At 44.0% G+C, this 12,278-nt stretch overlaps 1 long non-coding RNA gene across 2 annotated transcripts in view; it reads left to right on the forward strand.

The window, feature by feature from the left end:
• Positions 1–12,278, forward strand: part of LOC307221798 — a 49,376-nt gene that overhangs the window by 33,454 nt on the left and 3,644 nt on the right. The window contains exon 1 of one of the 2 annotated variants that reach the window (XR_013841529.1): positions 8,472–8,707. The exons of the other annotated variant lie outside the window; for it this stretch is intronic. This is a non-coding gene — a long non-coding RNA (uncharacterized lncRNA). Of the gene's footprint in view, positions 1–8,471; positions 8,708–12,278 lie in introns of those variants that run through there. 2 annotated transcript variants of the gene reach the window in all.

Raw genomic sequence — 12,278 nt, forward strand, 5'->3', positions numbered from 1 at the left:
CACAGCTGTAAAGCTGGGTCTCATTATCTTGCTCTGGCCCTTGCTCTGGCCCCTTAAAGACATACACATTAGGTGGAACAATGATGAACCTTTACATTTAAAGTAACCATTCAACATTTCCCCTGCGGTTCATCATTGTGGAACAAAAACATAAAGCATACTTTGTACATGTCTTTCATGTGTAACCTTTGGAAGTGCTTTTGTAAAAATGTCCGCAATTTGATTGTCACCTGGAACATATTCAAATACAATCATTTCATCAGCAATTAGTTTCTTTACAAACTGCAAACGTAATCTTAAGACTCTGGTGCGCTGCGTATTGGTTTCTGAATATAGGATAGCGAGTCCACTCTGGGAATCAAGGTAAACTTTTACTGGTAGTGTTACTTGCATCTGTAGGTCTGCAAATACTTGCAGATACCATTCTACATCACGAGTGGCCTGAACGCATGCACATAATTCACTCTCGGTTGTGGAGAGACAAATAATGGTTTGTGTCTGGGACTTCCATTCAAATGGACAACCGTTATAACAAAACACCATACCAGACACACCCCTGCAATTATTTTGTTCCACTGCATGAGATGCATCGCAGAAAATTTCAAAACCTTTGTCAATACTTGACGTAAACTGCAACCTATAATGTTTGGTATGTTTAAGGTACATTACCACTCTCTTAAGAGCAGAGAAACATTGTGTAGTGGGCTTTTCCACAAATTTTGCCAGAAAGTGAAAAGCATAAGTTATATCTGGTCTTGAGATTCTTTGAATGAAATTTAGCTTGCCTATAGCAGAACGATACAAAGTTTTGTTAGGGAATGGCTTATCTTCACCTGTAAAGGTGAAACCACACACCATAGGCGTTTCCTTCCCATTTGCATTTTCTAAACGTAGCATTTCAACAAGGTCATCAATTTTTGCAGTTTGATGAACCAGAAAAGATCCATTTTTGCCTTTCTCAATTTGCATGGATAAGTAATTTTTAGCTATGCCTAATTCCACCACATCAAATTTCTTCTGTAACTGTGATACTACCTCTTCATATTCCTGTTTAGTTTTTGTAGAAATTAACACGTCATCTACATACACACATATCTTTGTTACAGAGTTTGCCCTTTCCTTTATAAACACACAATTGTCTGCCTTTCCTTGTGAAAAACCAATATCTTGCAATTCTTTTGCTAAAGTTTGGTGCCAATTCCTTCCACTTTGGTGCAGACCATAAAGGGATTTATTTAATTTGCATACCAAACCTTCAGCGGCGTCTATGCCTTCAGGGACACGCATAAAAATTTGTTCTTTTAAATCTGCAAACAAATATGCAGTTTTTATATCTAGGTGATAAACAGAATGTCCACGTTGTGATGCATCTTTTAACAAGAGCTTAACTGTTTCATATTTTACACTTGAATAACACAAATCATAATCTTCGCCTGGAATTTGTTGAAAACCCTAGCAACTAATCTTGCTTTGTACCTTACAACTTCATTTTTGTCATTCATTTTAACTCTATAAACCCATTTTGAATCAATAAGTCTCATATCTGGGGTTTGTGGTACAAGAGACCAAGTGTTATGCTCTCTTTTTTTATCCCAGCAACAAAATCATCAAGTTTGCTGATGACACTACGGTGGTGGGGCTCATTTCAGGAGGGGATGAGTCCGCCTATCGGGACGAGGTGGAGCGGCTTTGTGTTTGGTGTGGAGAGAACAATCTGGCTCTTAATACGGCTAAGACCAAGGAATTGGTGGTGGATTACAGGAAAAAAAAGGCGGACATTCAGCCCTTGTATATCAAAGGGGAACGGGTGGAGAGGGTGGCGGAATTCAGGTTTTTGGGAGTGACTATCGATCAGGGCATGACTTGGAGCGCAAATACCACTGCTCTGGTGAAGAAGGCCCAGCAGAGAATTTATTTCCTCAGACTTTTAAAGAAGAACAATCTGAGTGAGAGACTGCTGGTGTCCTTCTACCGAGGCTCCATAGAGAGCATTCTCACATACTGTATTTGTGCCTGGTTCTCCAGTTGTACAGCTAGGAAGAGGAAGGTGCTCCAGAAGGTCATAACCACAGCCCAAAGGATTATTGGTCATCCTCTCCCATCTTTGGAAGAACTGTACGGTTCCCGTTGTCTTAGGAAAGCAAACAACATCCTGCAGGATGCATCTCACCCGGGATACAGTCTGTTTGCACTACTGCCTTCTGGCAGGAGATATAGAAACATCAAGTCAAGGACAAATAGACTGAAAAATAGTTTCTATCCAAGAGCTGTGGCCTTTTTAAATGCTGTAACTCGATAGTGTGACCTGGGAGTTTGATGGGTGTGGGTGTGGGTGTGGCTGGAATGTGGTTTGTTTGGTTGTTGTTGTTGTTTTGCTTTTGTTGTTTTTAAGGGATGGCATCCAATTTCGTTGCACTTGTGCAATGTTGCACTTGTGTAATGACAATAAAGAATCTATCTATCTATCTTTTAAAGAAGCTATCTCAGAGTTCATAGCTTTATACCAATTTGCAGCTTGGTGCTTAGGTAAATTCTGAACATCATTGTAGCTTTTTGGCTCAAAAACCGCCTTATTGGCATACACAGTATTAAAATGTTCATCTGCAAAACATTGAGGCTTCTGCCTCTTTCTATCTGAACGTCTCAGTCCGGAAGGAGAGTCAGACTCAGACTTAATGGGACTTAGTGAACTACTAGTTTCAGGTTGTAAATCATCATTGTCAGACTGAAGAGGTGCCTGTAGGCTAAGCTCACAGTCAGAAAAATCAAGAGAATCTAACCTCCCCTCGGGTGCCTGTGACTTTAAATCATCAAACAAATTATCAGATTCAGCAGGCTTTTTGTCTTTTTCCATTAATTCAGAAGCACCATTTCCTGCTGCTTCTGCTTCTTCCTCTTCTTCCTCAGTACTGTCTATACCGTCAGTATCTTGGAAAACAGCAACTCCATTCCAATTTACAGTTTGTATCATGCTTCTGGTAATATGAAATTTGCCAGTTGCTGGTATGTAAATTCTGTACGCCCCCTGCTGGTAGCCCATTAATTTTCCCTGAACACTACGCTCACCCAATTTTTGCTTAGCAGGATAATGCATAGTTACATCTGAACCCCAAATGCGTAGGTATTTCAGATTAGGGCGTTTTTTTAAACAGCTTCTCATAGGGGGTGACATCTAAACCAGAATGATAACTGCGATTTCTAACATAACAAAAAGCATTAAGCGCTTCAGCCCAAAAGTCTTTGGGCAGATTAGCATTGTGCAGATACGTTTTAACCTTTGCCTGTAAGTCACGCTGCACAACTGCAACAAGCCCATTTTGCCAGGAACTTCAGGGGCAAGATAACTCATGAGTAGTCCCCTGCGCTTCCAGGAATTTCTCAAAATCCTCAGAAACAAATTCTCTGCCCCGGTCAGAAAACAGGTTCTTAATAGGTTTGTTAAAGTGTGTTTTTACCCAGTTGCAAAAAAATTTATACTTCTCAAATGCTTGGGATTTCTCAGCTATTGCGTAAGTCCAACAATATCTACTATACTGGTCTATGAGAGTGAGCCAGTACTTAGAACCTCCTAATGATGGCGGGAGTGGCCCAATTAAGTCACAATGTACACGCTCAAATGGCTCAGTTACTTTCCTATCTGAGCACCTACCCTTGCGTGCAACCTTAATCTTATTCTTGCAACAAGATAGACATTGCATAAAGAATTTACATGGTTTTAAGTTGAGGCCATTAACAATATTCTTTGTCTTAATTACATCAGCAAATTCAAGTGTCCTAGAATTCTGTGCGCCTCATGGACACACCCGGAATGTGGCCTTACATTCCTCAACCCCTGGCTTGACTGTGCTGCTCTGCAATTTATAGGCGATTGGGAGTAGGTGTGGAAATACAGTCTATATAAACCATCAGAGTCCCGGGCATACAATAGACGTTTGTTCCCCTCAAAAAACTCACACATTGAATTTAAGAAACGCACACTTATGCCTTGACGAGCAAAACACCTTACTGATAATAAATTGTCCACTGATGGGCAGTAAATGCAGTTTGCTATTGTAATATTTAAAGAGTCAAGTTTAACAGTACCTCTGCCAAGTGACTGCAAGACTTGTGAATTGGCTAAATGTACATTACCAATTTCCTCTTCGAAAGAAATAAACAAGCTTCGATTGTTGCAAACGTGGTGAGAAGCTCCTGAGTCCACAATAAAAGAATTCCACTTGGCACCTTTAATTCTTTTATGATCTGCAGTCCGAGCATGAAAAGCTCGCGGCTCATTTCTGTCTTTACGGTGCGATATTGGCTGCTGAGATGACAACCATGACTGACGAGCAGAAACAGGCTTAGGAGTACTTTGCTTTCTTTTGGATCTGCAGTCCTTTGCGAAATGTCCTTGCTTATTGCAGAACCAACAACGCTTTGCAGCTTTAAATGCAGTCGCATCACCAAAAGGTTGCATATGGCGTTCCTCATTACTTCTGGAAATAGGAGTGCTTATGGCACAAGCCTCCCTTCTATCCAACTCGCCCATTAATCTTGCCGTCACCCCTTCCACAGTTAATTGTGCTGGTGGGATGGCAGATATCTGGCTAGCTATACCATCAAAGTCCTCATTAAGGGAACAAAGAATGATAAAAACATACTGAATATCAGGTATCTCCATGTCCTTTCGAATTAATTCGCCGCGTATTGCCTCCAGACGTCTCAAGTGTGCTGCCAAATCACCACCAGGCTGCAACTTAGTCTGGTACAGCTGCTTTAAAAACGTCAATGCAGACGCTGACTCTTTTCTAACATGCACTGCTGCAAGACTGTCCCACATTTCTTTGGCAGTTTTCTTATTCCTTATATAGACTACTTGCTGGTCGCTGACTGCCAAATTAATTATCGCCCTGGCTTTCGCATCTCCTTTCGACCAAGCATTTGTTACAGGGTCAGGAGGGTCATCAGTTACATAGGTCCATACTTCTCTAGAGGTCAAAAGCGCCTCCACCCGAAAAGACCATAATCTATAGTTCTCATCTGTTAGCTGTGGGAAGACCAGAGCCTTCTCAGCTTCAGGAACCCGGTCAACCATTCTGGAAATCTTCCAGACCCACAAAAACTACACTAACAGGGGAAGGAGTTTTCAAACCTTTCTCAGAGTCCAAAAATATGCAGTCATCCACTCAGCAGCTGGGCCCATAACCAAAGATGTTGGCTATTTGCAGGATGGTAGCACTGCAGAGAGCTTGCTGGGGAGATCATGCATTAAAAAGAAAGCGACTCAAAAATAACTTAAGGTTTTAATTACGAAAAAACAAAAACTCCATATACACTAAATACATTAACAACAAACCAGACCCAACCACCAACCCAACCCCCAGGGTAATGGGAGAGCTAGGTGCTGCTCCTTATATACTACATGCAAATGCTGACACACCTTAATCAATGCAACTCGGCAGCACCTGCTATGTTTCACAGCTGTAAAGCTGGGTCTCGTTATCTTGCTCTGGCCCTTGCTCTGGCCCCTTAAAGACATACACATTAGGTGGAACAATGATGAACCTTTACATTTAAAGTAACCATTCAACAGGAACTACCCTTGAAGGTGACTTTGAAACCATCGCTAATTCAGAATGCAATTGCCATACTGGTTAATGGTAGTGGCCACTAGGACCATATGACACCAGTCCTAGAGGATCTACACTGGCTCCTGGTACATTTCTGAGCACAATTCAAAGTGTTGTTGCTGACTTTTAAAGCCCTACACAGCTTCAGTCCTGCATACCTGAAGGAGCATCTTCACCCCCATTGTTCATGATGGTCCAGCTCTGAGGGCATTCTGGTGGTTCCCTCACTGTTAGAAGTAAAGTTACAGGGTACCAGGCCTCCTTGGCAGTAGTGCCCTTCTTGTGGGACACTCTCCCATCAGATGTCAAGGTAATTATTAGCTACATAACTTATAGAGAGAAATCTTTGCTCTGTGCTCCTTTCAGCTGTCATTCCTCCTCTGGTGACTGCTATGAATGCATGACCTAACTGCCTGCCTCCAGGCACTGTGGTGGTCTGCAATGGACCCCCAAATAGCTGGGTAGATGTTGCCAGTCATCATGTCATGTTTGCAGACATATTTGTAACCCAGAGCTGGTCTGCCATTGGGTCTGGTGCCTGAAGCCAGCTCCCTGTAGAGCATATCCTTGGGGCCATCCTACCATATTCCATTCTCTGGGAATGACCAAGCCAGTGCAGGATCTTTGAATGAAATAATCTGTATTTGTGTTAGCCATTGGCCATAGCAACAAAACAACAATGTGATATACAAGGAACAGAAATAAAGTTGTTTATATAAAACTCACTTTAGGGTCCTGATTCAGCAGCCAAATAGTGGACCTAATTCTGATTGCCCCAGCTAAAAACCTAGCAACATTTGCTGTCATCTGCTCATCTTGATCTGCCAAGAGAAAGGACACTGTGGCAGTGGTTGGGCAACCCAGAATGGACAATAAAAGAGAATCTTTGTGATTCTGTCCTGTCATGTGATGCCCAAAAATCTCCCTGACACAGCACTTGTGGAAGGCATTGAGGTGTGGCTCTTGGTGGTTGTAAATTGCCCACAACACACATTAATAAAGCAGCATGTTCAACGTGCAAGGGTAGTAGACCTTCAATTTGGTATTGGTCATAAGTATCACATTCTCCCACACCCTTTTGGAGAGGTGAGCCATTTCTGTAGCTGGCCTGCCAATACACTTGCCCATTGATGGAAAACTTGGTGGTTATGGTAAAACCCAGGTAGGAAAAAAAAATCTGTCACCCCAAGCATGTTTGAGTGCTGTGAAAACAATGAAACAAACAAACAAAAAGATTCATCTTCACTTAATTAGCCTCCATATATGTTTTGAAGGATACATTTTGTAAAATGATTGAAACTACAGAATTGAACATGTGAACTTGGCTGACTCTAGCGATACAAGGATATATTTTATCCTTATACAAGGACATATTTTAAAACAGTACCAGTATGAATATTAAGAGAAGAAATGAAACTTTCACCACAGTTGAGCAACATGTGGCCTATAGGCCTCATGCCAGCCACAACAGGTTGCCTATGTCCCATACCTGTGGATTCACTCCTTGTCCTGTGTTGGTAATTGTGCTTCCCTCAGCTGGCCAAGGAGCTGTTTCCCAAGGCTGATGAGCACAATTTTCATTGTAAGCAAGGTGGAAGCCTTCCCTGGTGCACCTTTCTCCCCATAGCCCTCATGCTCTCCTGATCAACCCAACAGCTATTTGTAGGGCTGATGGGAGCACACTTACCATCACCAATAATGTGGGCTTTGTGTGGAAGTATGTGACGCACTTCTGAAATTGCACTGTGTAGTTCAATTCCCATCTGACTGGGAAGAATTAAGAACCACACAGCCAGATATCTCGGCAACAGGGATGGGGGAGATAGAAGAGGGAGGTGTATATATTTGCATGCATCTTTCAATCCATCAATGTCTGTGGATCTTGAAAACCAACAAGACTGCTTTATGATGGGACTTCCAAAATCCCATTCTGCACCTCGCTGCCCAACTGATTGGTGGGGAATGGGGAAATATAATGGGATGTCAGGTTACTGCCAATCTCAGTATGCTGAGGTGGAAGAAGTGTGAGAGAGGCATATGTGAGTATGAATGGGAATAAGGGTGTGTATCTGTCAATTTCTGAGTTTATTTGTGTGAGAGTGATGGGAGAGGTTTGTGTGGATGTGCGTGCAGCCCCCGACCTGTGGGAATTAGACCTTACAGAGTTATGTGGAAGAGAACCCAGGTTGTTTGACCCTTTAATCAGATCCTCTTTCCCTCCTATAAAAACTGTACAAGGCACTCTCTTTTAAAGTTTAAATAACAAATAATGTTTACTTAGTTTGCCTCCACTTGCAGATTAAAATATTGCATTCAGTTACATGCTACTTAGGGACGCGGGTGGCACTGTGGGTTAAACCACAGAGCCTAGGACTTGCCGATCAGAAGGTCGGTGGTTCGAATCCCCGCGATGGGGTGAGCTCCCATTGCTCGGTCCCTGCTCCTGCCAACCTAGTAGTTCGAAAGCACGTCAAAGTGCAAGTAGATAAATAGGTACTGCTCTCACGGGAAGGTAAACGGCGTTTCCGTGCGCTGCTCTGGTTCGCCAGAAGCGGCTTAGTCATGCTGGCCACATGACCCAGAAGCTGTACGCCGGCTCCCTCGGCCAGTAAAGCAAGATGAGTGCCACAACCCCAGAGTTGGCCACGACTGGACCTAATGGTCAGGGGTCCCTTTACCTTTTACATGCTACTTAATTTGCAAGTACATTTTGCATACCTTTGTATCTAAGATAAATACTGTTACAGACTGACTACCTCTGAGGCAAACAGTTCAGCTGCTCTCACACAAAAGACGGTTAATAAGTGCCACTGCTGTACCATAACTGCCTCACCTAACTGCCTCACATGTATGACATGTCTGGATTGGGGGATTGCATCCAACAAAGGCTGAGATCATGGCCATATTTCTACTGTGAATGTTGATGCCATTTCTCAAAGAATGAGCTGCTCAATGGAGAGGCACTGTTTCCTTCTCTCTCCTCACAGGAGTGGCAACTCTCTTCTGTCACAGCGCTTTTGACCCTGGAAACCCTGTTGAGATGGGTTACAGTATTGCCAAAGGCATTTGCTTTATTTGTTACACCAATATCCTTTTAGGTGAGTATAAGGTTTAATTAAAATTGGTTGTGTGGCATTTTATTGATTTATTGCAATGCATTGCAGATATGTATAAAATTGCTTTTTAGTTTATTGTAGTTTCTCAGTTTTTGTGTGTGTGTGTGTGTGGGTGGGTGTACAAGCACAGGGGTGTTAACTTGAATAAAATATTAAGGAGGCCAAGGTAAGCTCCACCCCACATAATTGATCAGAAGATATGGCACACATATACCATTTGAAAGGCAACAACCATCATATATACTGTACCTACAGATGGTTTTCATTTATAAACTACTTAGAGACTTGGAGTCTGCATTAAGTATAAATAAAATAAAAAGACCCCCAAGGCTTTATTTACTGTTTTATCTATATCCTTCATCAATAGGTCAAAGCATAGTTTAGAACATAGAAAAAACAACAACAATAACATAATATACATACATAACGTTATATATATATAGAGTTAATAGAATAAGCAATACATGATGCATAATGGAAGATAATAAATGATAAGCATCGCAGGAGAAGCAGTAGTGACAAACTTTGATATCGCAGTACTGCACTACACAACTCACCCATTACTATGTACAACTCCTTGTCTATTCATTTCTGTTGTGACTATAACGTATAATACATATCTTACACACATACAATGCACGTTCATATAGTTTTAATTTGTAAACCACTTGGAGACTGTGGATCGAGAGGAGATGCTTCTGTTTTTACGCCCATGTGGGGGCAAGGGGCCACAGCATTTCCCAGGTGCAATCCAATAGGAGTCTTACCCCATGATGTAGGTCAGGTACTCCCTCATTTCCATTGCACCCAAAAATGTAAGTTCTTCCAGCAGGGGCCAGTATACATTCTATACTGAGCCTACGACAGAGAAATTCACAGCATTAGCACCTCAAAAGGGTCTTCTTTTCCCTTAGTCACAGTCTTGGATTTAAACAGACATCCTCTGCACATCAAGCAAATTTTGTAAACGTTCAGCTAAAGCCATTAGAATTGTTAAATTTGGCAACAGTGTGCAGACTTTGTGACCTGTTTCCAAACATTTGTGTTAGATTAAGACTACTAATAACCATTGCAGGAACATTAGTTTCTGTAGGCAGGTCATTTAGCAAACTTCAGCTAATTAAGAATTATTTATGGTCTTAATGTCTTAATGCTGCTGCTTGCGTGAGTGTTGGGAAGACCGCTCCCTCTCCTGCCAACTCCATCCGGCCTAGGGGGCGGGGCCTGCACTCACTGCCACAGCATAAGAGGCCTGAGTAGCTACCGGCAGCAATGGACAAAATGGTTTTAAATGTTTTAATCGCTTTTAATTTGCAGCACTTTAAATGGTGGTTGTTGTTTTTTATAATATTATATTATTTCATTATTTTATTTTTGCTTGGGGTGGGATAAGCACTGAGTCAGCACTATTGTTCCTTGTTTTGCTTTGCTTTGTTTTGTTCTGTTTTGTTTTATTATTATTGTTATTCTGTTAAATTATTATTTAGTTTGTATTTTGCCTTTTAAGGGGGAGGGTCATGGCTGCCTGGGAGTGGGCCTCAGCCAATAGATTGGGTGGGGCAGGTTCCACAGGGGGAGATGTATTGGGACACCCGATCTCGGTGATCACGGGCAGGAGGAGGAGTTATGCTAAGACCAGACCATGTCATTACCGAGGAGGCAGGTTTAGTCGTTGTTTGAGGACTATCCCTGCCTCCAGGTCTGGTCCTGACCGGAAGGATACAGTAATCAGCAAGGGAAACCCACATGACCTGAAAGTGTTGCTGTGCAATGCCAGGTCAATGATGAATAAAACCACTGCCATCCACGACCTGATTGTGGATGGAGGATTTGACCTGGCATGTGTGACAGAGACCTGGTTGGATGAGGCAGATGGGCCTGTCCTTGCCGCTGCTTGCCCACCAGGTTTCTCTTACGCACAGCAACCCAGGTCATGTGGGCGGGGAGGGGGGGTTGCAGCGATTTTTAGGAAGTCATTAGTCTGCACCAGGCGTCCTATTGGGAAGACCCAGTTTTCTGAGTGCATGTTCTGGAAGTTGGGCAATAGGGGCAGTACAGGATTCCTACTGGTGTACCGACCTCCCCGCTGCACCAAGGATTCCCTGCCCGAGCTGCTTCAGGTCGTGGCGGATATACTCCTGGAGACACCTAGCTTGGTTGTCCTGGGGGATTTTAACATCCATGCCGACACGACCTTACAAGGGGCAGCTCGGGACTTCGTGGAAAGCATGGCCTCCATGGGGCTGTCCCTGAATAAGTCTGGCCCAACTCATAGCCACGGACATGCCTTAGACTTGGTGTTTACCTCTACGGATGTTGGTGATCTGACATTAACTAAAAGCGAAACAAAAGAAGTGCCATGGTCAGATCACTTCCTCGTGCAACTGGACTTCTCCGCAACCCTTCCCCTCCGCAGGGAGGTGGGACCGATTCGGATGGTCCGCCCCCGCCACTTAATGGATCCAATTGGCTTCCAGAGAGTGGTAGGGGATGCTTTATCCCAAGTTGATGGCCTTTCAGCTGATTCCCTGGTGGCACGCTGGAATGCGGAGTTAACCAGGGCTATTGACTGTCTGGCTCCGAAGCGCCCTCTCCGATTGCATGGAGCCCGGACAGCCCCGTGGTTCTCCCCGGAGCTGAGGGTGATGAAACAATCGTTGAGACGGCTAGAGCGCCGGTGGCGGAAAACTCATTCTGAATCAGACCGGACACGGGTTAGAGCTCAACGTCGAGCCTACCAAGTGGCAATGGCGACGGCGAAGAGGGCCTTCTTCGCCGCCTCCATTGCATCTGCAGAAAACAGCAGCAGGAGACTTTTTCAGGTGGTTCGCAGTTTATCGGAACCACCTGTACCACCGGGGCCTGGTAGGGACCCCAAGATCTCCTGCAATGCTTTTGCAAAGTTTTTTGCAGATAAAATCGCTCAGATTCAGAAGGAAGTAGACTCCACAGTGGGAGCAGGGCCAGGGCGGGAGAGTGCTAGAGTTCTGTCTGGTCCTGTTATATGGGATCAATTCCAATCTGTTACCTCCGAGGATGTGGACAGGCTGCTTGGACGAGTGAAACCGACCACCTGTCTTCTTGATCCTTGCCCATCCTGGCTGATAAAAGCGAGCCGGGAAGGGCTGGGCGATGGGCTTTGCGGGGTGGTGAATGCTTCCCTCTGTGAGGGAGCCTTCCCAGACCCGCTGAAAGAGGCGGTCATTAAACCGCTTCTTAAAAAAACATCTTTAGACCCGGCCAATTTGGCCAACTATCGCCCAGTCTCAAATCTTCCATTCTTGGGCAAGGTGATTGAGCGGGTGGTTGCTGAACAACTCCAAGCACGCCTGGAGGAAACGGACCATTTGGATCCCTTCCAATCGGGATTCAGGCCTCACCATGGGACTGAAACTGCCTTGGTCGCGCTGGTTGATGATCTCCGGCGGGCTAGGGACAAAGGTGAGAGCTGTTTCCTAGTTCTGCTGGATCTCTCAGCGGCCTTTGACACCATCGACCATAACATCCTTCTGGACCGCCTAGAGGGGCTGGGAGCTGGGGGCACTGTTATACA

Source organism: Podarcis cretensis (genome assembly GCF_951804945.1).
Source record: "Podarcis cretensis genome assembly, chromosome: 8".
Classification (NCBI taxonomy): domain Eukaryota; kingdom Metazoa; phylum Chordata; class Lepidosauria; order Squamata; family Lacertidae; genus Podarcis; species Podarcis cretensis.